The 27252-nt window shown below is 36.7% G+C and overlaps 1 long non-coding RNA gene across 1 annotated transcript in view; it reads right to left on the bottom strand.

Moving 5' to 3' along the window:
- The window catches only part of LOC123587445, a 58014-nt gene extending 30811 nt beyond the window's left edge, over positions 1 to 27203 (bottom strand). Inside the window, exon 1 of the long non-coding RNA XR_006707320.1 lies at positions 27026 to 27203. This is a non-coding gene — a long non-coding RNA (uncharacterized LOC123587445). The remainder of the gene's footprint in view (positions 1 to 27025) is intronic.
- Between the last annotated feature and the right edge of the window lie 49 nt (positions 27204 to 27252).

Genomic DNA, 27252 nt, shown 5'->3' with positions numbered 1-27252 from the left:
GAACACAGGAATGTCTCACACTTTATTTATAAAGAAGTCTTAAAGGGGGGGTGCCTGGGTAGCTCAGTAAGTTGGGCATTGGACTCTTGATTTCATCTTAGGTCATAATTCCAGGATTGTAGGATTGAGCCCCACATCCTTTCTCTCTCTCCCCCCACTACCCCTGTCCCGCACTATCTATAAAAAAAAAAAAAAAACAAGTCTTAAGAGAAACCCAAAAACAACAGAGGATATAAAGATAAGGATAAGAAAGAAAATTATAGCCTCTGACACCAAAAGCTATAGCAAACAGTAAACACATTCTAACTCCTAGCCAGATAAAAATAAAACCTCACACTAAAGGCCTATTTAGCTCAGTTCCTTTTACCCAGTATATCATGTTCAGTTTTCAACAAAAAAAATCAAAGACAGCATATTAAAAGACAAAAAACAGCAAGAGTTTGAAGAGATAGAGCCAGCACCAGAATGAGAGACCAATATGGCAGAGATGTTGGAATTGCCATACAGGAATTTAAAACAACTATGAATAATATGCTAATGATTCTAGGAGAAAATTGGACAAATTGCAAGAACAGATGGGAAATGTAATCAGGGAGATGGCAACTAAGAAAAAAATTAAAAATAAGAAATACTGTTATAGAAATGAAGAATGCCTTTCATGGGCTCATGAATAGACTGGATATGACCAAGGAAAGAATCAGTAAGGTTGAAGAAATGTCAATAGAAGCTTTTAAAACCAAAGCAACAAGAGGGAAAAAAAAAAAGAATGAAAAGGCCAGAATGGAATACTGAAGAACTGTGGGACAATTAAAAACAGAGTAACATACACATAATGGAAATACCAGAAGTAGAAGAAAAAGAAAAGGAACATAAAAAATATTTGAAGCAGTAATAACAATAGCAATATAATAATAATAATAATAATAATAATAACATAATAAATATTAATTTGGGAAACAAGTTTTCCCAAATTAATGATAGATAGCAAACCACATACCTACGAAACACAGAGAACACCAAGCAGGATTAAAAAAAAATTCTATGTATAGGCATATCATACTCAAACTGCAGAATATGAAAGAAAAAATATTAAAAGAAGCCTGAGGGAGAAACTGTCTAACCTATAGAGAAGGAAGGATAAGAATTATGATGACTTTCTCTTCAGTAACCATGCAAAGAAAAGAACGTGGAGTATAATATTTAAAGTGTGAAAGGAAAAAACCCACCAACCTAGAATTTAGTATCCAGCAAAATTATCCTTCAGAAGAAATGAGAAATGAAGACCTTCTCAGACAAACAAAAATTGAGAGAACTTGTTGCCAATAGCACTGACATGCAAGATATACTTTAAAAAATTCTTCAGAAAGAACAAAAATGACTTAGGTCAGAAATTCAGCAGTAATGGGGGCCTGGGTGGCTCAGTGAGTTGAGTGTTTGACTCAGGTCATGATCTCACAGTTTGTGAGTTTGAGTCCCACATTGGGCTTGCCACTGTCAGCGCAGAGCCTGCTTTGGATCTTCTGTATCCCTCTCTCTCTGCCTCTCCCCCACTTAAGCATGCTTCTCTCTCTCTAATAAATAAACATTTTAAAAAAATCTCTTCATAAAAAAAGAAGTTCAGCAGTAATGATAACTTTTTAAATGAGTGAAATAAATGAAGGCAATGTTACGAAGGATGGGAGAGGAAATGGTACTACACTGCTATACTTGCTGTACCTGTGAAGTGACAAAGTGTTATTTGAAAAACAACTTGGACTAATTTTAAGTGAATATTGTAAACTTAAGTGCAACTACTAAAAAAAGTAAACAAGTAAGTAAAATATATGCTAACAGAGGATAAAAAATGAAATCATATAATATGCTCAGTGAAACTCACAGAAGCCAGGAAAAGAGTAGAAGTCAAAAACAAGAAACAAAGAACAAAGGCAATGAATAGAGAACAGTAACAAATATGGTTAATGTTAATCCAAGCATATGAACAATAATTTGAAACGTCAGTAGTCTAAATACACCAGCTAAAAGAGACTATCAGGGTGGGTAAACACAAACAACACCCAACTATATTATGTCTTCACAAAAAAAGAAAAACAAAAAGGAAAAAGAAAGAAAGAAAGAGAAAGGCAATTTAGACACAGAAAAAATAAAAGCATAGAGAAAAATACATCATGCTAGCACTAACACTAGAAAGGTGGAATACCTTTATTAAATTCAAACAAAGCAGACTCCAAGTTAAAGAGGCAATATATGACAAAAAAAGGTCAATTCTCCAAGAAGACATGACAATCCTTAATGTAAAGCATAATGTCATATGTGAGGCAAAAACTAATAGAAATGCAAGAAGAAATAGATGAAGCCACTATTACAGTTGAATTTCTCAACAGCCCTCTCACAGTAATGGATAGATCCATCAGGCAAAAATCAGTAAGGACATAGCTGAACTCAATAACATCAATAAACCGCATCTAACTGATATCTATAGACTACTTGATCCAACAACAGCAGAACATATATTTTTATCAAGCTCACATGGACATTCACCATGATAGACCACATTCTGGGCCATAAAACATCCTTTAGCAAATCTGAAAGAATAAAAATCATACATACCTGCTTTCAGACAATGATAAAATGTAACTAGAAATCTATAACAGAATGATAGATGGAAACCCCCAAATACTTGGAAATTAAACAATAACCTCTAAATAACACATGGTTGATAAAAAAAATTAGTAAGTGAAATTGAATATTTTAAACTCATTGTAAATGAAATAAAATGTATTAAAATTTGTGGTATGCAGCAAAAGCAGTGCGTAGAGGGAAATTTATGGCAATGGCTGCAGATATTAAAAAGAAAAAAATCTAAAACAATAGAATAAGAGTCCACCTTAGGAAATGAGAAAAAGAGGAGGAAATTAAATTCAAAGTAAGAAGAAAAAAATAAAAATCAGAGCAAAAATCAATATAATTGAAAATAGGACATCAATAGGGGAGCCTGGGTGCCCAGTCAGTTAAGTCTTGATTTCTGCTCAGGTCATGATCTCACAGTTCATGAGATTGAGCCCTGTGTCAGGCTCTGTGCTGACAGCAGAGAGCCTCCTTGGGATTCCCTCTCTCTCCTCTCTCTCTCTCTCTCTCTCATTCTCAAAATAAATAAATAATCATTTTTTAAAAAAGAAAATATAATGTCAATAAAGAATATCAACAAAACCAAAGCTGGTTCTTTGAAAAGATCAATAAAATTGACAACCTCTAGCTACACTAACTTATGAAAAAGAGGGGGAGGTTGGGGGGGGGTGGGAAAAGAGGAAGAGGGAAAGAAGACACAAATTACAAATATCAAAAAAGGAAGAAGGGCTCTAACTACTGATTCCAGAAGCATTAACAAAATTTTTATTTTGTTGATGTTTTGAACAACTCTATGCCCATAAGTTTGATAACCTAGATAAAATGGACCAATTTCTTAAAAGACAAAATCTACCAAAACTCACACAAGGAAAAATTGAAAGTCAAAATAAGCCTATTTCTATTAAAGAAATTGGATCAATAATTAATAATCTTCAAAAACAGAAAGCAACAGGCTTAGATGGGTTTAATGGTGAATTCTACCAAACATTTAAGGAACAACTTGTACCAATTCTCTACAATCTCTTGCAGAAGACAGAAGCAGAGAGAATACTTACTAACTCATTCTATGAGACCAGCATTACCCTAATATCAAAATCAAACAAACATGTTACTAGAAAGGAAGACTACAGAACAATATCTCTCATGAACATAGATGTAAAACTTTTCAAAAAAAAATTAGCAAATTGAGTTCATAAGCTTATAAAAAGAATTGTACACCATGACAAAGTGAAATTTACTCCAGGTATACAAGGCTGGAGCAGCATTTGAAAATCAATTACTATAATCTATCACATCAGCAGGCTAAGGAAGGAAAATCCTATGATTGTATCAACAGATTCAGAAAAAAACATTTGATAAAATCCAACACCAGTTCATGATTAAAACATACACACACACACACACACACACAAACTCTCAGCAAACTAGGAAGAGAGGGGAACTTGACAAAAAACATCAACCAAACAACCTACAACTAGATACTTTCCCACTAAAATCAGGAACAATGCAAAAATGTTCACTTATATTCAACATGGTACAAGAAATCCTAGCTATTGCAATAAGACAATAAAAGGAATTGAAAGGTATACATATTGAGAAGGAAAAAATAAAATTTTCTTTGTTTACAGATGACATGATTGCCTACATAGAAAATCTGAACAAATCAATAGAATCAGTAAAAGAATCCCTAGAAGAACAAGTGATTATAACAAGGTTTCAGGATATAAGGTTAATATTAAAAGTCAATTGCCTTCTTCGATACCAACAATGAATACATGGAATGTGAATTAAAAACATAATATCACTGGGGCACCTCCATGGATCAGTTGGTTAAGCACCTGACTTCAGCTCGGGTCATGATCTTGTGGTTTGTGAGTTTGAGCCCTGCATCAGGTTCTGTGCTGACAGCACAGAGCCTGGATCCTGCTTCAGATTCTGTGTCCCCCTCTCTCTCTGCACCTCCCCCACTCACACTCTATCTCTGTCTCTCTCTCTCAAAAAACAATGAATAAACATTAAAAAATTTTTAATAAAAAAATACAATACCATTTATACTAGCAACTCCCCCTAAAAGAAAATACTTAGATATACATCTTAAAAAAAACAGTATGATCTACATAAGTGAACCTACAAAACTCTGATGAGAAAAATATAAAAGCCAAATAATAGAGAGATATTCTATGTGCACGGATAGGTAGACTCTATATTGTCAAGATATCAGTTGTTTCCAATTCAGAAAACACAAAGATCTAAAGTAAATCAGGAAATCAATACATGAACAAAATAAAAATATTTACAAATAAACAGAAATGATAAAAAGATCAGTATACACAAAACACCACATACAGAAGAATACTCAAAAACACAAGGTACATTCTCCATGATAGACTATATGTTAGGCCACAGAACAAGTCTTAATAAGTTTTAAAGACTGAAATCATACAAAATATCTTTTCTGATCACTTGAAAGGACACTAGAAATCAATAGCAGAAGGAAAACTGTAAAATCCACAAATAAATGAAAAGTAACACAATTTTAAACAATCAACGCGTCAAAGAAGAAATCACTAGGAAAATTAGAAAATATCTTGAGACAAATTAAATAAAAGGCACAATGTATCAAAACTCATGGGATGCAGTGAAAGTGCTAAGAGGAAAATTTATAGTGGTAAATGTTTATACTAAAATATCTTTACTATATTTTATTACAAATATAGTAAAATTTTATAGTAAATTTATAGTAAAGTTACTATTACTATAAACATTAGGATCTAAAATCAATTTTCTAACTTCATACCTTAAGAAATTATAAAAGGAAGAATTAAGCCCCCCAAATAGAAAAAGAGTAGAAAATAGAGAAACATTAAAAACAAATCATCAATGAAACCCGAAATTGATTCTTTGGAAAGATCAACAAAGTGGATAAACCTTTAGCTAGACTGACTAAAAAGAGGGAGAGAGGACTCTACCAAAATTAGAATGAAAGTGGGGACATTAGATTATAAAGACATAAAAATGATTATGAGTACTATGAAAAATGGTACACCAACTAATTGGATACATAGGTGAAATGGACAAATTACTAGCAACACAAAACCTGCAAACATTAATTTATTTTAAAAAATAGAAAAATTGAATAAAGTTAGAACTCATAAGGAGATTGAATCAGTAACCAAAATCTCCAACAAAGAAAGGATCTGGACCACAAGGTTTTACTACTGAATTCTACTACTCAAGGCAATCTACAGATTCAGTGTGGTTGTTATCAAAATCCCAATAATATTTTTCACAGAAATAGAAAAACCCATCGTAAAATGGATGAAATTTCAAGGGGCCCCAAATAACCAAAATAATATTGGAAAAGAAGAACAAAGTTGGAAGATTCATAGTTCCTGATTTCAAAAATTACCACAAAACTACAGTAATCAGAAGAGGGTGGTACCGGCAGAAAAAGACATATAGACCAATGGAATAGTGCATCAAGCCCCCCCAATAAACCATCATTTATACTGTAAAATATTTCAACATAAGTCCTATGATCATTCAATGGGGAAAGGACAGGCTTTTCAATAAATGGTGCTGAGCAAACTGGATATCCATGTGCAAAAGAATGAAGCTGGACCCTTACCTTACACCATATATAAAAACTAACTGAAAATTGATCAAAGGCCTAAACATAAAAACTAAAACCTTAGAAGAAAATGGGAAAAACTTCATAACATTGGATTTAACAATGATTTCTTGGATATGATACCCAAAACACAGATAACATAAGAAAAAATAGATAAATTGACTTTATCATAATTGAAAAAAAGTTTTGCAGCAAAGGACACCATCAGCGGAATGAAAGTACAACTCACTGAATGGGAAAATACAGATGTGCAAATCATATATCAAATAAGGGGCTAATATCCAGAATACGTTTTAAAAAATAAAAAAACTCTTACATCTCAACAATTAAAAAAACCCCAATTTTAAAAGTGGTTAAAAAATATTAAAAATAATTTTTAAATTTATTTATTCTTTTTAAGTAGGTTCCATGCCCAACATGGGGTTCAAACTCACAACCCCAAGATCAAGAATCACATACTCTACCAACTGAGCCAATCAGGTGACCCCCAAAATAGATAAAGAACTTGAACAGACATTTCTCCAAAAGAGATACACAAATGCCAATGAGCACATGAAAAAGCCCAGTATCACTAATTATTAATAAAATGCAAATCAAAACCATAACAATGTACCACTTCATTTCTATTAGGATTACTATTATTTAAAACAAACAAAACAAAATAACAATGTTGGCAAATGTGGAGAAACTGGAACACTTCTGTACTGCTGGTGAGAATGTAAAATGGTTGTAGACACTATAGGAAATAATGTGGCAGTTCCTGAAAAAATTTTAAAATAGAATTATCATATGATACAGCAATTCCACTTCTAGGTATACATCCAAAAGAAATAAAAGCAGGAACTGAACAGATATTAATACACCCATGTTAATAGCAGTATTACTCACATAAGCAAAAAGGTATTTCAAATATCCATGAACAAATGAATGTATAAACAAAAACACACATTGGGATGTTATTTAGCCTTAAAAAGGAATGAATTCTGACACACGCTACAACGTGGAAGAAACTTGGAGACATTATGCTAAATTAATAAACCACTGGTAAAGACAAATACTGTCGGATTCCACTTATACGAGATACCTAAAGTAGCCAAATTCATAGACAGAAAGGAGGACTTTGGTTATCAAGGATGTGGGAGGAAAAAATGGGTAGTTACTGTTTAATGAATATAAAGCTTCAATATGGAGGATGAAAAGAGTTATGAAGATAAATGAAGGTTCTGGTTGCGTAACAATATAAATGTACTTAATGCCACTGAAATATACATTTAAAAATGGTTAAAATGTTAAATTTCATTTGTGTACATTTTACCACAATTTTTAAAAAGAATGATGAGCTCATACAGGAGTAGGTTGGGCTTCTAGTCCAATATGACCACTGTCCTTATTATAGGAAGCCGTCCTTATGAAGACGCAGAATATAGGGAGTTTGCCAAGTGAAAATGGAGGCAGAGATCAAAGTTATGCTACTGTAAGCCTAGGAACACCTAGGGCCACTAGAAGTGGAAGAGGCAAGGATGGATGATCCCTTAGAGGCTTCAGAGGGAGCCTGGCCCTACTACTACCTCAATTTCAGACTTCTAGCCTCCCAAACTGTGAAAGAATAAAATTCTATTGTCTTAAAGGAAAAAAAAACATATTTCCATGAGAGTCAGTAAATACTGTATATAAATATGTAAAGCTTCTTACCTTGCCAGCAAAGTTATGGACTGGATGTTTGTGTCCCTCCCCCAAATTCGTATGTTGAAGCCCTAACCACAATGTGATGGTATTAGGAGATGGGGCCTTTGGGGGTGATTAGGTTTAGATAAAGTCATGAGGGTAGAGCCCTTGTAATGTGATTAGTGTCCTTACAAGTAGTGGACGAGACACCAGAGCTCCCTTTCTCCATTTGCGCACACCAAGGAAAGGCCATGTGAGCAGAGTGAGAAGGCAGCTGTTTATGAGTCTGGTAGAGGGCCCTCGCAAAGACTCAAATCTGTCAGCACTTTGATCTTGGAACTCCTAGCCTCCCGCAGAGTTAGCCACACAGCCACCCAGTAATACTTTGTTACAGCAGCCAGAGTAGACTAAGACAGTGTCTACTTTAGAAAAAGCCACATCATGAATCAAGCTGATTGCTGGCATTGCACCACGTGCAGTTGCTTACACTTTCTCTGAGACTGCCAAAACTAAAAAGTAGAATACAAAGAAAATAAACGATATAGCTACTTATATAAATACTGTGTCTAAAAGGTAAACCCAAAACAAAGTATTCAAAAAAGCTGAAGATTGTGAGCTGTCACACCTGGACCTGTTCCTTAGAGGTCTGGTGTACAAACCGTTAGTGATTTAGGCCGAGACACAAGGATCCACCTTTTCGAAATATGGAAAAACATTCCCAGTCAGGGAACATGTGGTGATAACCAGAACCAGCTTTTATGTTGGTGAATACTTCTCTCTTCTCTCCTCCCACACCATTCCATTCCTCACTTCTTAAAGGTTAATTTTCTCACTTCTCAAAGGATGAACGTAGTCCAAATGGAAAGAACTCATTGGCAATTTCATGTCTGAAGTGTAAAATTCCATCAGGGCTCATGTGTTGGATGGGTATCTGTTGTTGAGTGATTGTTTCTGGTAAGGTGGCATAAGGATGGTTCAAGACTTTTTCAGAGATATTTACTTTTCCTGTTTATACTCTACTAGTCTGTACCTTGCTTGAAGAGGTGATTTTAATGGTTCTGACTCTTTGTAATTCCACAGAGCAGTGAATCATGCTGAATGTTTTTAGGCCAGAAAATGATTGCAGGAAACTCCCTGTTCATTTTCCCAAGCACTGAATTATAGGAAATAAAAGATTTCTCCTAGAACAGAGCAGTTTTAGCTTCACGACAACATTGAGTGAAGGTACAGAGTTCCCATATACCTCCCCCTACACACACACAGCTTCCCCACCTATCAACATCCCACACCAGAGTGGTACTATTTGTTGCAATCAAAGATCCTACATCAACACATCATTATCAACCAAAGTCCATAGTTTACATTAAGGTTTGTTCTTGGTGTTGTACATTCTTTGGGTTTTGGCACATATATAATGACATGTATCCACCATGATATTATCATACAGAATAACTTCACTGCCCTAAAATTCCTGTGCTCCTACTCATTCCTCCCACCCTCCCAACTCTTGGCAATCACTGATCTTTTTTACCATCTCCATAGTGTTGCTTTTTCCAAAATGTCCTATAGTTGGGCTCATACATTATGTAGCCTTTCCAGATTGGCTTCTTTCACCTAGTAATATGCCATTTAAATTTCCTCCATGCTGGGGCACCTAGCTGGCTGTCAGTAGAGCATGCAACTCTTGATCTTGGCCTGTGAGTTCAAACCCCACCCATGTTGGGTGTAGAGCTTACTTTTACTTATTTTATAATATTTTATTTTTGAGAGAGAGAGAGAGTTGGGGAGAGGTAGAGAGGCAGGGGGGACAGAGGATCTGAAGTGGGCTCTGCCGCTGACAGCAGAGAAACTGATATGGGGCTTGAATTCACAAATGGTGAGTTCATGTCCTGAGCTGAAGTCAGACACTCAACAAACCAAGCACCCAGTTGCCCATGTAGGGCTTAAAAAATTTTTTTCCTCCATGTCTTTTCATGGCTTGATAGTTCATTTTTTATACTGCTGAACAATATTCCATTGTCTGGATGTATCACAGTTTATTTATCCAATTGCCTACTGAAGGACATTTTGGCTGCTTCTAAACTTTGGCAATTATGAATAAAGCTGCTATAAATAACTATGTGCAGGTGTTTGTAGGGACATACATTTTCAACTCATTTGGATAAATGCCAAGAACTGCAGGATTGTGTAAGAGAATGTTGAGTATTGTGTGAAACTGTCAAATCGCCTTCCCAAATGGCTGTACTATTTTTGTATTCCCATCATCAGTGAATAACAGTTCCTGTGGCTCCACATCCTCACCAGCATTTTGTGTCACTAGTATTTTGGATGTTCACCATTCTAACAGATGTGTAGTGAAATCTCATTGTTACTTTAATGTGAAATTCATTAACAGCATACAATATTGAACACCTTTTCATATATTTATTTAATCATCTATATATCTCCTTTGATGAGGTGTCTGTCCAGATATATTACCCACGTTTTAACTGTATTATTTGTTTTCTTATAGTTGAGCTTTAAGAATTCTTTGTATGTATTGATAACAGTTCTTTTTTTTTAAATTTTTTTCTTTTTTAAAAATTTTTTCAATATATGAAGTTTATTGTCAAATTGGTTTCCATAGATAACAGTTCTTTTTCAGAGGTGTCCTTTAAAAATATTTTCTCCTAGTCTGTGGCCTATTGTCTCATTTTCTTGACTATCTTTCACAGATCAACAGTTTTTATTTGAATGATATCCAGCTTATTATTATTTTTTTATCATGGATTGGTGTTATATCTAAAAAGTTATCACATCCCTAAGGTTATCTAGGTGCTGAATCTCACAAAATCATTTTCTGGATCATCTGATATAATCATATGATTTTTTTTTTTGTTTAGTATGTTGGTATGGTGGATTACATTTAATAATTTTCAAATATTGAACCAGCCTTGCACATTTGGGATAAATCCTACTTGGCTGTGGTGTATGATTCTTTTTATGTGTTTTTTTATTAGATTTGCTAATATTTTCTTGGGGGTTTCTGCATCTTTTGTGAGATAATTGTCTATAGTTGTCTTTCTTGTAATGTCTTTGTCTGGTTTTGATATTAATGTTGGCCGCATAGAATGAGTTAGGAAGTATTCTCTCTGCTTGTATCTTCCACAAGACATTGCAAAGAATTGGTATAAATTTTTCCTTAAATGTTTGGTAGAATTCACCAGTGAAACCATCTGGATCTGATGTTTTATGTTTTTGAAAGTTAATTTTGATTCAATTTTTAAAACAGATCTAGGCCTGGAGTGCCTGGGTGGCTTAGTCAGTTAAGCGCCTGAGTTTTGATTTCAGCTCAGTTCATCTCCCACAGTGAGATCAAGCTCTGTGTCAGGCTTTGTGCTGACAGTGGGGAGCTTGCTTGAGATTCTCTCTCTACCCCTCTACCCTCAAAATAAATAAATAAATTAAAAAAAATTCTTTTAAACAGATATAGGCCTATTCAGATTGTCTATTTCTTCTTGTGTGTGTTTTGGTAGATTGTTTCTTTGAAGGAATTGATCCATTTTATCTAAATTACCCAATTTATAAACATATGGTTTTTCATAGCAGTCACTCATATCTTTTTAATATCCATGGGGTCTATAATGGTATTCCTTATTTCTGATACTAGTAATTTGTGTCCTCTCTTTTTCTTAGTTTGGTTTGAGATTAACAAAAATAAATCTCTTCATTTACCTTTTCAAAGAACCAGCTTTTGGTTTTGTTGATGTTCTAGATTGATATCTTGTTTTCAAATTCACCTATTTCTGCTCTATTTTTTTTCTTGTGCTTACTTTGGATTGAATTTGCTCTTCTTTTTCTAGTTTCCTAAGATGAAATCCTAGAGAATTAATTTTAGATTTTTCTCCTTTTCTAATATATGCATTTCATGCTATAAATTTCTCTCCATGCATGGCTTTTGCTTCATCCCACAAACTTTGGTAAGTTGTTTTTTTCATTTTCATTTAGTTAAAAATATTTTAAAATTTCTCTTGAGATCCTTTCTTTGACTCATATGTTAATTAGAAGTGTGTTGTTGATCTCAAAAGTATCTGGGGATTTTCCAGATAGCTTTCCATTATAGATTCCTATTTTAATTCCATCGAGTCCGAGAGCAGATACTGTATTATTTCTATTCTTTTAAACTTGTCAAGGAACGTTTTTGTTGTTGTTAAGGTGTGTTTTATGGCCAGGCCATGTCTATGTTGGTGAATGTTCCATGTGAGCTTGGGAAGAATGTGTACTTTGCTGTTGGTGGATAGTCAGTATCTATTCATAATAGCCACCAGTTGATTGATGGTGTTGTTGCCTTCAACTATGTTCTTACTGATTTTCTGCCTAATGGATCTGTCCATTACTGGTAGAGGGCTGTTGAAGTATTCAGCTATAATAGTGGATTTATCTATTTCTTCTTGCATTTCTATTGGTTTTTGCCTCACATATGTTGACACTGTTGCTAGGTGCAAACACATTATAGATTATGTCATTTTCAAGAATTGATCCCTTTGTCATCATGAAATGCTCCTTCTTATCCCTGATAATTTTTCTTGCTCTGAAGTCTGGTCTGTCTGAAATACTGCTGCTCTTACTTTCTTATTAATATTAACATGTTATATCTTTATTCCTTTCTCTTTAGCCTCTATGTGTCCTTATATTTAAAGTTGGTTTCTTGTAAACAACAAATAGTTGAGTCTTGTATTTGAATCCACTGTGACAGTCTCTAGATTTTACTTAGTGTATTTAGACTACCAATGTTTATTGATACAGTTAATAGCTACCATATTTGTTACTGTATTCTACTCATTGCCATTGTTATTTGTTTCTATTTTTGTCTTCCACTTTTTTCTATCTGTGGTTTTAATTATCTTTATATTATTCCACCTTCTTTCTTTTCTTAGTATATCAATTATACTTCTTTTTTGCTTTTTTCACAGTCACCCTAAAATTTGCAAGATAAATTTACAACTAATCCAAATCCATTTTCAAATAACACTATACTACTTCACAGGTAGTGAAAGTACCTTATAATAACGGAGTATTTCTAATTTCTTAACCCTCTCCCTTGTATCATTGCTGTCATTCATTTCTCTTATACATAAGCTGCAGTCACTGAATTTACTGTTTTGAACAAACTGTTGCCTGTTAGATAGTTAAGAATAAGAAAAATAGGGGCACCTGACTGGCTCAGTCAGTGGAGCATGTGACTTTTGATCTCAGGGTTGTAAGTTCAAGTCCCATGTTGGATGTACTTAAAAATAAAATCTTTGGGGCTCCTGGGTGGCGCAGTCGGTTAAGCGTCCGACTTCAGCCAGGTCACGATCTCGCGGTCCGTGAGTTCGAGCCCCGCGTCAGGCTCTGGGCTGACGGCTCAGAGCCTGGAGCCTGTTTCCGATTCTGTGTCTCCCTCTCTCTCTGCCCCTCCCCCGTTCATGCTCTGTCTCTCTCTGTCCCAAAAATAAATAAACGTTGAAAAAAAAATTTTTTTTAAATAAAATCTTTAAAAAATTTTAAAGATGAATAAGAAAAATGAAATTTTTAATTTTACCTTCACTTCTTCCTTCTCTAATACTATTCCTTTTTTAATGTAAGTCTGGGTTTCTGACCTGTATCATTTTCCTCTTTTCTGAATAACTTAACATTTCTTGCAAGGCAGGTCTACTGGCAACAAATACCCTCAGTTCCTGTTTGCCTGAGAAAGATTTATTCTCTTTCACTTCTGAAGGATAATTTTTCTGGGTATAAAATTCTAGGTTGGGGTGCATCTGAGTGGCTCAGTCGGTTGAGCGTCCAACTTTGGTTCACATTGTGATCTTGTGGTTTGTGGGTTCGAGCCCTGCATCTGGCTCTGTGCTGACAGTTCGGAGCCTGGGGCCTGCTTTGGATTCTGTGTCTCCCCCTCTCTCTGCGCCTCCTCCACTCACTCTCTGTCTCTCCCTCTCTCTCAAGAATAAATAAACATCATAAAATTCTAGGTTGGAATAGTTCTTTTCCTTTCAATATGTTCAATATTTTATTTCACTCTTTTTCCTTAACTGCTTTCTGAAAAGAAGTCAGATGTAATTTTTATCTTTGCTCCTCTATAGGTAAGATCTTTTCTTCATCTTTGTCTTTCTACAGTTTGAATATGATATGCCTAGCTGTAGTGTTACTTTGGCATTTATCCTTAGTGTCCTCTGAGAGTCTTGGATCTGTGGTTTGGTATCTGACATTGGTTTTGGGAAACTCAGTCATTATTACTCCAAATATTTCTTCTATTATTTTCTCACTTTCTTCCTCTTCTTATATCCCATTGTATGTATATTATACTTTTTTTTTTTCAACGTTTATTCATTTTTGGGACAGAGAGAGACAGAGCATGAACGGGGGAGGGGCAGAGAGAGAGGGAGACACAGAATCGGAAACAGGCTCCAGGCTCTGAGCCATCAGCCCAGAGCCCAACGCGGGGCTCGAACTCATGGACCGCGAGATCGTGACCTGACTGAAGTCGGACGCTTAACCGACTGCGCCACCCAGGCGCCCCTATATTATACTTTTTGTAGTTGTCCCATAATGTTTGAATATTCTGTTCCTTTTTGTTTGTTTGTTTTTCTTTTCTCTCTACTTTTCTGTTTGGAAGTTTCTGTTGACATATCCTTAAACTCAAGGATTCTTCCCTCAGCCATATCTAGTATACTAATGAGCTCATCAAAGCCATTCTTCATTTATGTTAAGCGTTTTTGGTCTCTAACATTTCTTTTTTATTATTTCTTATAATTTCCATCTGTCTGCTTATATTACTGACCTGTTTTTGCATGTTGTCTGTTTTTTTTTTTCTACTAGAATTCTTAGTTATTTTAAATTGATGGTCTGATAATTCCAATCCCTGCCATATCTGACTCTGATTCTGATACTTGCTCTGTCTCTTTAACCTGTGTTTTTGTTTTGGGTTTTGTTAGGTTGCCTTTTAGCATGCCTTATAATTTTTTGTTGAAAGCAAGACATGATGTACTAGGTGAAATAACATGTGGTAAATAGGCCTTAGTAATGTGGTGATAAGGTGTGGGGGGCAGAGGAAACTGTTCCATAGACCTATGATTAGGCCTCAGTTTTATAGTGAATCTGTGCCTCTGGATTATAAACTTCACAAGTGCTTCTCAGTAGCCCCCTTCCCAACCTTCAGAGGGATAGGATGGCTAGAGGAAGTGCAAGTTGGGTATTTTCGTCCCCCAAGTCAGTCCAATGCTAATAAAACCCCAATAGAATAGGTTCTGGGAAAATACTGTCTCTAAACTGTGGCTGGTTCTAGGGTGTTGACACTTTGGGGAGATCCAGTAAAATCAGGAAGGAAGGGGTGGACCCAGAACACAAGGCATACTCTGACTGGGGGTAGGGACTCTACCCAACTTTCCCAGCCTAGAGCAGGATCATATCTATCCTGGGCTTGGTACTGCATCTAATGCTTTGCTGGGATTAGACCATTCCACTACCTCTAATTTTAATTTCCAGCTGTTGTGAATTTCCAGCAAAGTTCAAGCTTTGCAGCAAAATTTCAAGTTGTGTAATTTCCAGCAGTTCTCAGGGTCTACAAGAATCATGACCCTAAAAGATTCAGAAAAGGATGTATAATTTTTCATGATATAAGGCAACAAAAATTACAATCTAAAGTCTAGAGGTTTGTAAAATTAATTTTGCCCACTGTTGGACAGGAGCTTAAATCCCAGGAACAACAGGAGTTCAGCATTATTGATGAATATTAGCTTGACCATTTTGTTTTCCACCATGATAAACATTGACAAAGCAGAGATTTTCTTTGTCGGTGGACTGTGTAGAATATACTACCATTCTCTTATTCTCTGTTCACCATAACTTCTTCTGATATCCAGGTTAAATATTGGAGAAGTGTGCCTCAGGCCAGGAACTGATCAAAAGAATAATCTCAAAATGTCCTCTTTTCCTTCCAAAGAAGAATAATCTTTCCCTGGAAGGAATTCAAAAGAAATGAGAAGGTGTAGAAGAAAGATGCAAGTCCCATGAAGCTCAAGTCTTGAAGCAGCTTGCTGAGAGGGTAAAACATGAGAAAGAAGTGCTTCAGAAAACAACAGAAGAGAACAACAACTTCAGTCAAATGTCCTACTCTGGTACTGGTTCCCAAGGAAATTTTTGCTTGTAGGTTTCTGCTCCACTATGTTGTGATTCTGTTTTTCTATCTGTCCATTTCTCCGAACTTTGTTGTAGTAGTTTGTCCTTTGGTCTCAATTCTCTGATGGATCTAAGAAGAGTTGTTGAGTTTTAGTTTGTTCAGCTTTTTACGTGTTGTTAGGATACAGTGATGACTTCCAAGTTACTTACATGCTGACTGAAAATATAGAGCTATTTAAAAGGGAGGAAAAGATGGCAGCAGAGTAAGAGGATCCTAGGTTCACCTCATTCTACAAATGCAACTAGATAATTATCAAATCATCTTAAATACCCCAGAAATTGGCCTGAAGACTGGCAGAACAAGCTCTACAACTAAAAGTAGAGAAGAGGCTACATCAAAGAACACAGGGGGATGCCTGGGTGGCTCAGTTGGCTGAGCATCCGACTTCAGCTTAGGTCGTATCCTGTGGTCTGTGAGTTCGAGCCCCATGTCAGGCTCTGTGCCAACAGCTCAGAGCCTGCAACCTGCTTTGGATTCTGTGTCTCCCTCTCTCTCTGCCCCTCCCCTGTTCATACTCTGTCTCTCTCTCAAAAATAAAATAAAAACAAAAAATTAAAAGGAAAAAGAAGGTAGGAAGCACAGAGATACAGTTTGGGAGAGAAACAGATCATGGCTACCACAATGGGGAGGGAAACATGGTTGTGGAGAAGGGCAAGAGATGGAATAGCACACAGAAGAGTGCACAGGGGAAACAAATCCTCATAGCAATTGGCTTGGAAAGTGAGAAGGGCCAAATTTCATGAGTTCTTACAACCAGCAATGCTTAATGCCTGGAGCTTTAAAGCTCAGATAGAGCCCATAGCGCATTGGGACTGCTCTTGGAGAAGAAGGCAGGACAAAGAGCCTACAGACACATAGCATGGAAACAGCAATCTGAAGAGCACCTGGGGCATACAGTGGGTAGGTTATTTGCTCAGCTCAGAGCAAGTCCCAGAGAGGTAGCATTTACAGAGAGGCCCCCTCCAGGAACAAAGGAACTGGCAGGCACCATTTCCCTCCCCTACCTCTCAGCATAAGCACAGGGCCACTTGCAGGAACTAGTGTAGAGAAGACTCCTTGCCTACACCAAGCCCCACCTCCCTACACTCTGGTGAAACTGCCCATCCCAGTTAGGCTTGTCTGAGTCCCAGTGCAGCAGGTTCCTTCCTCCAAAGACCCGCCCAAATCCCCGCCACAACACATTTCCTAATGCAGAAGTTTTGCAGGGCCTCAGTTCTGGTGGCAGTGGTGACACGTCTCATCTTACAAGCAGACTAGAGCACACCTAGTTAAAACCCATCACATTCAGGCCAGGAACCAAACACTGCCCACGAGAGCAAAGAGAACCTCTGCAGGGGCACCTGGGTGGCTCAGTCAGTTGAGCGTCTTTGGCTCAGGTCATGATCTCATGGTTCATGAATTTGAGCCACATGTCCAGCTCTGTGCTGACAGCTCAGAGCCTGGAGCCTGCTTCAAGTTCTGTGTCTCCCTAGCTCTCTGTCCTTCCCCCCACCACTCTCTCTCAAAAATGAATAAACATTAAGAAAAAAAATTTTTTTTAAAAAGAGAGCCTCTGCAGATGACGGACCTGAAGGATAAAGTGGCCAAGACACAATAGCACAGCACATGCAGCACACATTGGAGACACTTCCTGAAGCACCAGGCCCTGGGAAACAGGGGTCACTACACAGCAGGGCACTACAGGTCCTCTTCTTCATAAGACAATTATCCTCAAGAACAGGAGATGTAGCTGATTATCCTAACATATAAAAGTAGGCACAGAGACTTAGACAAAATGAGAAGACAGAGAAATTAGTCCCAAGTAAAAAAACAGGACAAAGCCACAGCCAGACATCTAAGTGAAACAGATATAAGTAAAATGCCTGATGGAATACTTAAAGCAATGATCATAAGGATACTCACTGGACTTGAGAAAAGAGTGGAAGACAACAGTAAGACCCTTAACCAAGAAATAAAAAAGAACCAACCAGAGACGAAGAGTACAATAAACAAGTTTTGAAACACTTGATGTAATGAACAGCAGGATGGAAGAAACAGAGGAACGAATTAATGATCTAGAAGACAGAGTAATGGAAAGTAATCAAACTGAACGAAGGAGAGAAAAAATATGCAAAATGAGAATAGACATAGGGAACTCAGTGATGCTATCAAATGTAATAACACTAGTATTTTAGGAGTCCCAGAAGAAGAGAGAAAACAGGGTAGAAAATATACTTCAAAAAATAATAGCTGAAAACTTCCCTAATCTGGGGAAGAAAACAGATATCCAGATTTAAGAGGCACAGAGAACACCCAACCAAATCAACAAAAGAAGATCCTCACCAAGACATATTGTAATTAAGTTGGCAAAATATAGTGATAAAGAAAAAAACTGAAAAGCAGCAAGAGAAAAGAGAACAGTAACACAGGAAGGTAAACCCCATAAGGTTATTAGCAGGTTTTTCAGCAAAAACATTCTAACACAGAAGGGAGTGGCATAATATATTCAAAGTACTGAATGGGAAAAATCTGCAGCCAAGAATACTCTATCCAGCAAGGTTTATCCATTCAGAATGGAAGGGAAAATACAGTTTCCTAGATGAACAAAAACTAAAGGAGTTCATGACCACTAAACCAGCCCTGTAAGAAATATGAAAGGGGATGCTTTGAGTGGAAAGACCCAAGTAACAGTATCAAGATAGGAAACATAAAATTGGAAAAAATGAATATTTCTATAAAAATCAGTCAAGGAACCCACAAAATAAAAGGATATAAAATATGACAATATATATCTCAAACATGGGGAGGAGAGGAGTAAGGAGTGAGTTCAAACTAAAATGACTATAACTTATAATATAGACTGCTATTTGCAGAAGATGCTATATACAAACCTAATGGTAACCACAAATCAGAAACCACTAATCAATGTGTAAAGAATAAGAGAAAGAAACCCAAATATATCACTAAAGAAAACCAGCAAACCATGAAAGAGAGAAAGACAAGAAAGGACCAGAGAAAATCTTCAGACACAATCACAAAACAAGTAATAGAGCAGCAATAAATAGGTATCTATCAATAATTACTTTGAATATAAATGAACTAAACACTCCAATCAAAAAGCATAGGGTGACAGAATGAATAAAAACAAACAAACAAAAAAGATCCATCTATGTGTTGCCTACAAGAGACTTATTTTAGACCTAAGGACACCTGCAGATTCAAAGTGTGGGGATGGAGAAACATCAATCATGTAAATAGATGTCAAAAGAAAGCTGGAAAAACAATACTTATATTGGACAAAACGGACCTTAAAACAAAAAGACAATGGGAATGCAATCTGGTGCAGCCACTCTGGAAAACAGTATGGAGGTTCCTCAAAACTCTGAAAATAGAACTACCCTATGACCCAGCAATTGCACTACTAGGTATTTATCCAAGGGATACAGGTGTGCTGTTTCGAAGGGACACATGCACCCTAATGTGAATAGCAGCACTATCAACAATAGCCAAAGTATGGAAAGAGCCCAAATGTCCATCGGTGAATGAATGGATAAAGAAGATGTGGTGTGTATGTGTGTGTATATATATATACACATACACACACACACACACACACACACACACACACACACACAATGGAGTATTACTCGGCAATCAAAAAGAATGAAATCTTACCATTTGCAACTACGTGCATGGAACTAGAGGGTATTATGCTAAGTGAAATTAGTCAGTCAGAGAAAGACAAAAATCATATGACTTCACTCATATGAGGACTTTAAGAGACAAAACAGATGAGCATAAAGGAAGGGAAACAAAAAGAATATAAAAACAGGGAGGGGGACAAAACATAAGAGATTCATAAATATGGAGACCAAACAGAGGGTTACTGGAGGGAGTGTGGGAGTGGGTATGGGCTAAATGGGTAAAGGGCACTAAGGAATCTACTCCTGAAATCACTGTTGCACTATATGCTAACTAATTTGGATGTAAATTTTTAAAAACTTAAATTAAAAATTAAAATAAATAAATAAAACAAAGAGACAAAAAGGGCAATATAATAATATCCAAATAAGCCACTCGTTAGTTTTGCCTCTGAGATATTCCATCCAAATGTCTATGCAGATGATAGTATATGTCTGGATATACTTCAGAACCATTGGAGTCCAACCTATGACGTGTCTTCTAGTTTAACATCCATACAGTCGCTATTGGATGAACCCAATCCCAATAGTCCACCAAACAACTAGATTGCTCACCTGTACCAGGAGAACAAACAGGAATATGAAAAACGTGTTTCTGCATGATTGTTGACCCGGGTGCAGCAAAAGAAGAGGCTGGTCAAAAGAAAAATATATAATAATGTGTTTGTCACCTTCCTATTCTTCAGTGTCATTACATTTACTTTATTAAAAGGAAAATAGTTGTTAAAAAGGGGGGGGGGGCAATCCAACAGGAAAATATAACAATCATAAATATTTTTGCACCCAACATAAAAGCATCCAAATGCATAAAACAGTCAGTAACAAACATAAAGGAACTAATCAATAATAATACAACAATATTAGGGGACTTTAACACTCCACTTACATCAATGGACATATCATCTAAACAGAGAATCAACAAGGAAACAATGCCTTTGAATGACCCATTGGACTAGATGGACTTAACAGATATACTGAGAACATTCCATTCCCAAAGAGCAGAATACACATTATTTTCAAGTGCAAATGGAACATTCTCAAGAATATATCACATATCACATATAGGCCACAAAACATTCTCAAGAAAATATCACATATCAGGCCACAAAACAAGCCTCAACATATTCAAGAAGATAAAGGTCATACCACAATGTATGAAACTAGAAGTCAACCATAAGAAAAAAATATGGAAAGACCATAAATACATGAAAGTTAAATAAATGCTGCTAAACAATGAATGGGTCAACAGGGAAATATAAAAATAAATTAAAAAGTACATGGAAACAACTGAAAGTGAAAACACAATGGTCCAAAACATTTGGAATGCAGCAAAGGTGGTTCTAAGAGGGAAGTTTACAGCAATACAGGCCTACCTCGAGAAGCAAGAAAAATCTCAAATAAACAACCTAACCTTACACCTAAAGGAGCTACCAAAAGAACAACCAACAAAACCTAAAACAGCAGAAAGATTAGATCACAAATAAATGGTACAGAAACTAAAAACAAAACAAAACAAAACAAAACAAAAAACAAAACAGAATAGATCAATGAAACCAGAAGCTGGTTCTTCAAAAACAATCAATAAATTTGATAAACTTCTAGCCAGACTTGTCAAGAAAAAAGAGAAAGGACTCAAATAGATAAAGTCACTAATGACAGAGGATAAATACAAAAATATAGAAATACAAATAATTATAAAAGAATATGAGAAAAACTATATGCCAACAAATTGAACAACGTGGAAGAAATGTATAAGTTTCTAGAAACATATAACCTACCAAAACTGAAACAGTAAGAAATAAAAAATTTGAACCAGCAAAAAAATTGAATCAGTAATCAAAAAGCTCCTGGGGTGGCCTGGGTGACTCAGTTGGTTAAGCATCCAACTTTGGCTCAGGTCATGATGATCTCATGGTTCATGGGTTTGAGCCCGCATCAGGCTCCTAGGAGCTGCTTCAGATTCTGTCTCCCTCTCTCTTTGCCCATGCTCTGTCTCCTTCTGTCTCTCAAAGATAAATAAACGTTAAAAAACAAACAAACAAACAAACAAAAAAACCTCCTAACAAAAGTCCAGAGCCAGATTGCTTCACAGGTGAATTCTAACAAACATTCTAAGAAAAGTTAATACCTATTCTTCTCAAACTATTCCAAAAAATAAAAAAGGAAGGAAAACTTACAAATTCATTCTATGAGGTCATCATTACCCTGATACCAAAACCAAATAAAGACACTACAAAAAATAAATAAATAAATAAAAGAACTAAAGGCCAATATCTCTGATGGACACATATAGATGCAAAAATCCTCAACAAAATACTAGCAAAGCAAATCCAACAATACATTAAAAAAATCATTCACCACAATCAAGTGGAATTTATTCCTGGGTTGCAAGGGTGGTTCAATATTCAAAAATCATCAACGTGATACGTCACATCAACAAGAGAAAGGAAAAGAACCATATGATCATTACACAGACATAGAAAAAGCATTTGACAACGTACAACATCCATTCGTGGTAAAAACCTCAATGACTAGGTTTAGAGGTAATATACCTCAACATAATAAAGACTGTATATGAAAAACCCACAGCTAACATCATTCTCAGTGGGGAAAAACTGAGAGCTTTTCCTCTAAGGTCAGGAACAAGATAAGGATTCCACTCTCACCACTTCTACTCAACAGAGTACTGGAAGTCCTAGCCACAGCAATCAGAAAACAAAAAGAAACAAAAGGCATCCAAATCAGTAACAAAGCAAAACTTCCACTACTTGCAGATGACGTGATACTATATATAGAAACCCTTAAAGACTCCACCAAAAAACTGCTAGAACTGATGAACAAATTCAGTAGTCACAAGATACAAAAATCAATGTACAGAAATCTTCTGTTGTATTTCTATACACTGAATAATGAAGCAGTGGAAAGAGAAACTAAGAAAACAATCCAATTTACAATTGCGCTAAAAATAAGATACCTAGGAATAAACCTGATCAAAGAGGTATAAGACCTATACTCTGAGAACTATAAAACACTGAGGAAAGAAATTGAAGATGACACAAAGAAATGGAAGGACTTTCCATACTCATGGATTGGAAGGCTGTTAAAATGTCTATATTACCCAAAGCAATCTACACATTTAATGCAATCCCTATCAAAATACCAACAACATTTTTCACCGAACTAGAGCAAATAATCCTGAAATGTGTATGGAACCACAAAAGACCCCGAGTAGCCAAAGCAATCTTGAAAAAGAAAAGCAAAGCTTGGGGCACCTGGGTGGCTCAGTTGGTAAAGGATCCAACTCTTGATTTTGGCTCATGTCATAATTTCATGGTTCGGTTCATGGGATCGAACCCTGTGTTGCCCTGCACTCTGTGACTATTGGTGCACAGCCTGCTTGGGATCCTCTCTCTCTCTGCCCCTCACCCACTCGTTCTCCCTCTCCCTTTCTCTCTCTCTCTCTCTCAAAAATAAATAAATAAACTTAAAATTTTTTTAATAAATAAATAAAACGGAAGAGTGGAAGAGAAGACAATGAGCTTAAAAAGGGATAAATTATTTGCGGTGAAATTGAACAATTTCACAAATGGTTACTAAGGCATTCTAGAAGATTATAGTCATCAACAGGTAGATAGCAACAGTCTCCTGTGACTTGCATGCTTTGAAGAGAGAAGCAGGGGAGTTCCCACAGCTATAATTGCTCTAACCACTCTGTCTGAGCATGTTGGCAATTAAATTCAGAGGCATTTCAGCTCAAACTGGCTAAAAAACAAGTAAATCATTCAAATAAATAAAAGGTTCAACTACTGTATTAGTACATTATATTTGGATAAATGTTATGATATAAAGGATAGATCTTGATGATATTATTTCTTCAAACTCATGATTTGATTACATTCATTCATTTATTCATTCAACAAACTGAGTCCTTAAGATGTGCACACACTGTGCTAGAAACAAACACAATTAAGAACAGTCCCTGCCAGCAAGGCACTTAACCTAGTTAGAGAGCCAGGCACATAAATGGCAACTTAGAAAAACAATGTGGGACATGGAATGATAGACAGGTACATAGGGTACAGAAAGATAAGAAAAGACACCCAATATAGTATGGAGCAGGAAGGAAGGAAGAGGAAAGAAAGAGACCAAGAAAGGCTTCTAGAACACAGTGGTACCTGAACAGAATATTAACAAGTCTAGCTACTCCTCCTATAAATCTCATAGATTATGAATAATGTATTTTCTATTCCTCTTTTAGCCAAGTTCTAAAGGCTGTGAATTCAAGAGATGAGAACTAGAAATAACTGGATAATGTAGGAAGGCAGGCATATTTTCTACAGAAATAATGAGGCCTCCGCAAGCAAGCAGGAGAGGTAACATGCAGCTTTATAGAGGTGTTGCAGGGTTTAAAGCCTCTGCAATGTTTGTGCATTATAGCAGGAGTAAGGCTGCTTAGGCGTCTGATCAAAGACATATTGGGGCACCAGTAAATAAATACCACTGCCATGAAATGATATGGTGATGTTTCGGTGGCATTCTGTTCTTCAGACTTTCCAGGACTAAAGAGCTTCTGCAATCGCTCACATAGCTACAGCGGATATTACATTTAGAATCAGAAAGTGGGCGCTAGAAAAAAAGTCAAGATCAGCCTGTAGAACCTTTAATTCACAGAGGAGGAATCTGCAAGGAAACCTGCATGCCTAAGGTCATTAGGCTACTACTGAGATGAAACCAGGATGCAGGTCTAGGTCATTTATTTATTCATTAAAAAAATTAAATGAAATCTAAGTGCCCAGGCTATTTGCTAGGTACAGAGTAAGAAACTTCTACTCATCGATACATCCCTACTCTCTCCCACCCAACCTCCTACCACAAATATCATACAGTTGCACTCAGAAATACTTTTGATGTCTTCAAAATATAAATACTTTTAATAAAACCTACATATAATTCCTTAATTTGCTAAATACCATCAAATATCCAGTTAATATTGGAAGTGCTAGTCATCAAAATGAGTTTTTATAATTATTTATGCAAAATGGATCCAAATTGGATAGAAAACATTGTACAATAAAAGTTTCTTTGTTATCATTATTTGTTGAGGAAATAAGGCCTTTAGCTAGTAGAATTCTCCAGTCTAGATTTTGCTGATTGTGACCTTAGTTTTCATTGAACATGTACCTCTACCTTCCAATTTTTTTTTTTTAACTTCCATAAACTAGTACTTAGATCTAGTAGCTTGATCACATTCAGGTTCAATTTTTTGACAAAAATACTTCACAGGTGGCTCTACGTACTTGCTATCACATTACCTCAGGAGACATGTAATTAATGTCTGGTTGTCTTTCTGTGATGTTACGATTAATCAGCAGGTGTTGCCAGACTGATCCATCCATTCTAAAATTCCAAGGTGCTATGTTAGATAGATTGTTCAGACAAGGCCTTTCCGAAGAAGTGACTTTTAAGCTGTGACTTAAAAGATGAAAAGGAGCCAGTTGTGCAGAGTAAAGGGGAGTGTAGCAGCTGGAGGCCCTGAGATGAGAAAGAGCTTACCATATACCTAGTCACCCCCTCAGGATCGGCAGAGCTTTTCTTTCTATTCTCCATTACTTCCAGTAGCCCCCCCAATCTCCAAAAGGTGGAAGCAGAGAACCCTTGGCTTATAGGTGTCAGGAACCCAGTGGCACTTTCAGGTACAGGTGGCCCCAGGTACGTAATGTTGCTCTCCTGAAAATGCTTAGGAGCAGGACTATTTTGACTTAGACTCAGAGACCTAGATGAGAAAACAACCTGGTTTCTCTCATGACACAAACCAACCAGCCATTTTACTGAGCATGATGGCACAGCAGAGATGTGGTTCTTAGGGTACAACTGGGCACTAAAGAGGTAAGGATAGATTTTAACCAGTAATACTATTACAGTAGGGAAAGTGTCCAGTGCAAATTTTACTTACCTTCCTTATACAGAGGTGACTAGGCCTTTCAAAGGGAAAATAAGGGAATAGGCAAGAGAATGAGGGGGTCTCAGTAGAGTCAGGGCAGTGATAAGTTACAAAAAGCTAGAAAGGGAGGTGATCCCTGTGAAACCCCTCTGGGTTTGCCAACTGACTTGTAGAAATTAGAGTAGTCTTCCTCTTTCCGCAGAAGCTGGGAGACAGGGTCAGACAGTCAAAATTTTTGACAACCTTGTGTTTTCTGAGGCAGCACTTTGAAGGGGGCTAGGGTTATCCTAGGGATATGGCCTTGAGCTGTTAGAAACTATGTTTGTTGAGGCCTTTGTAGGCCAAGGGTGACAGGCCTAGTCAAGAAGAGGGTTCAGAAGAACCCATCTAGAGTGTGGTCAGGGAGAGAATTCTTGTCAGTTGTTATAAATATCAAATGAGATATTGCCCTGAAAATGTTTGAAGAAATATAACACATCAATATCAGTTGACACCTTAATTCATATAACCAATCCTATCCCTTCCCCTCCTTCAAAATGCTTATTGAAATTCTTCCCTACAACTATGTTCCAACTACTAAACATCCTGCCATTTAGTGATAACACCTATTCTATGTACTATGTGCTAGGTACTTTACCTACATCATAATATTTCCTTCAAACAGAAAAGTTAGGTACTTGACCAAGGTCACACGGCCAATGAGTGGCAGAGCCAAGAATCATACACAACTCCAGTGATTGTTACCCAGTTCCATTAAACAAGAAACTCCTTTCATCTTTCAAACCGTTCAATTAAAAAGAAAATCTATATATTCTTAACACACTGGACATGTTCATTGCTCACAAGATTTTTTTGTAAGAATCTTATCATGCATGTGAGCTCTCATTCATTCCAACAAGATTCTGAGATATTAAACGGCAAGGGTCAAGCTGTGCACCTTCTAGTTTATGAAGTATTTCTTCAGCACCGCTATGTATCGTAGCACCATATTTAAGCCATTGTCCTGAGAGAACTAGGGAACGGGCTACAGAATAGTAAATGCTAACTGTACAGTCCAGGAAAGAGATCAACAACGAGTCAGGACAGTTGGGGAAGGTTTCAGGGAAGATTGGAATTGAGCTCCATCTTGAGGATCAGCAGGATATTGGCCCTGAGAAAGAAAAGAAGGGCACTCCAGGGCAGAAGGTGGGAAGCAAGAGTAATAGAAGCTCATATATCTTTCAAAATCAGTATATACATCGTCACAGAGCTTGAGTGACCGACAATTGTGTATCCGCTGATATTACCGTAAAAGGAAGCTGTCTTGGAAGTTTAAGTGTCTGAAGTAGAAGCTGGTCGAGGAGCGGCGTACTGTGATTCAACAGCGATCCTGACGCCTCTGGCGCCCCTTAGCGGGACTCCACAGTCCCTCTACCTGAAACCACAATTTAGATGCATAAGCATTAGCCTCTCTATAATGTTTCGCCAAACTCTATGATCAGTAGGGGGCGGGACGCGCACCTACCCGCCGCGC

This window comes from Leopardus geoffroyi, chromosome B1 (assembly GCF_018350155.1).
Source record: "Leopardus geoffroyi isolate Oge1 chromosome B1, O.geoffroyi_Oge1_pat1.0, whole genome shotgun sequence".
Taxonomy (NCBI): Eukaryota; Metazoa; Chordata; class Mammalia; order Carnivora; family Felidae; genus Leopardus; species Leopardus geoffroyi.
This window is presented reverse-complemented; position numbering and strand designations above follow the sequence as displayed.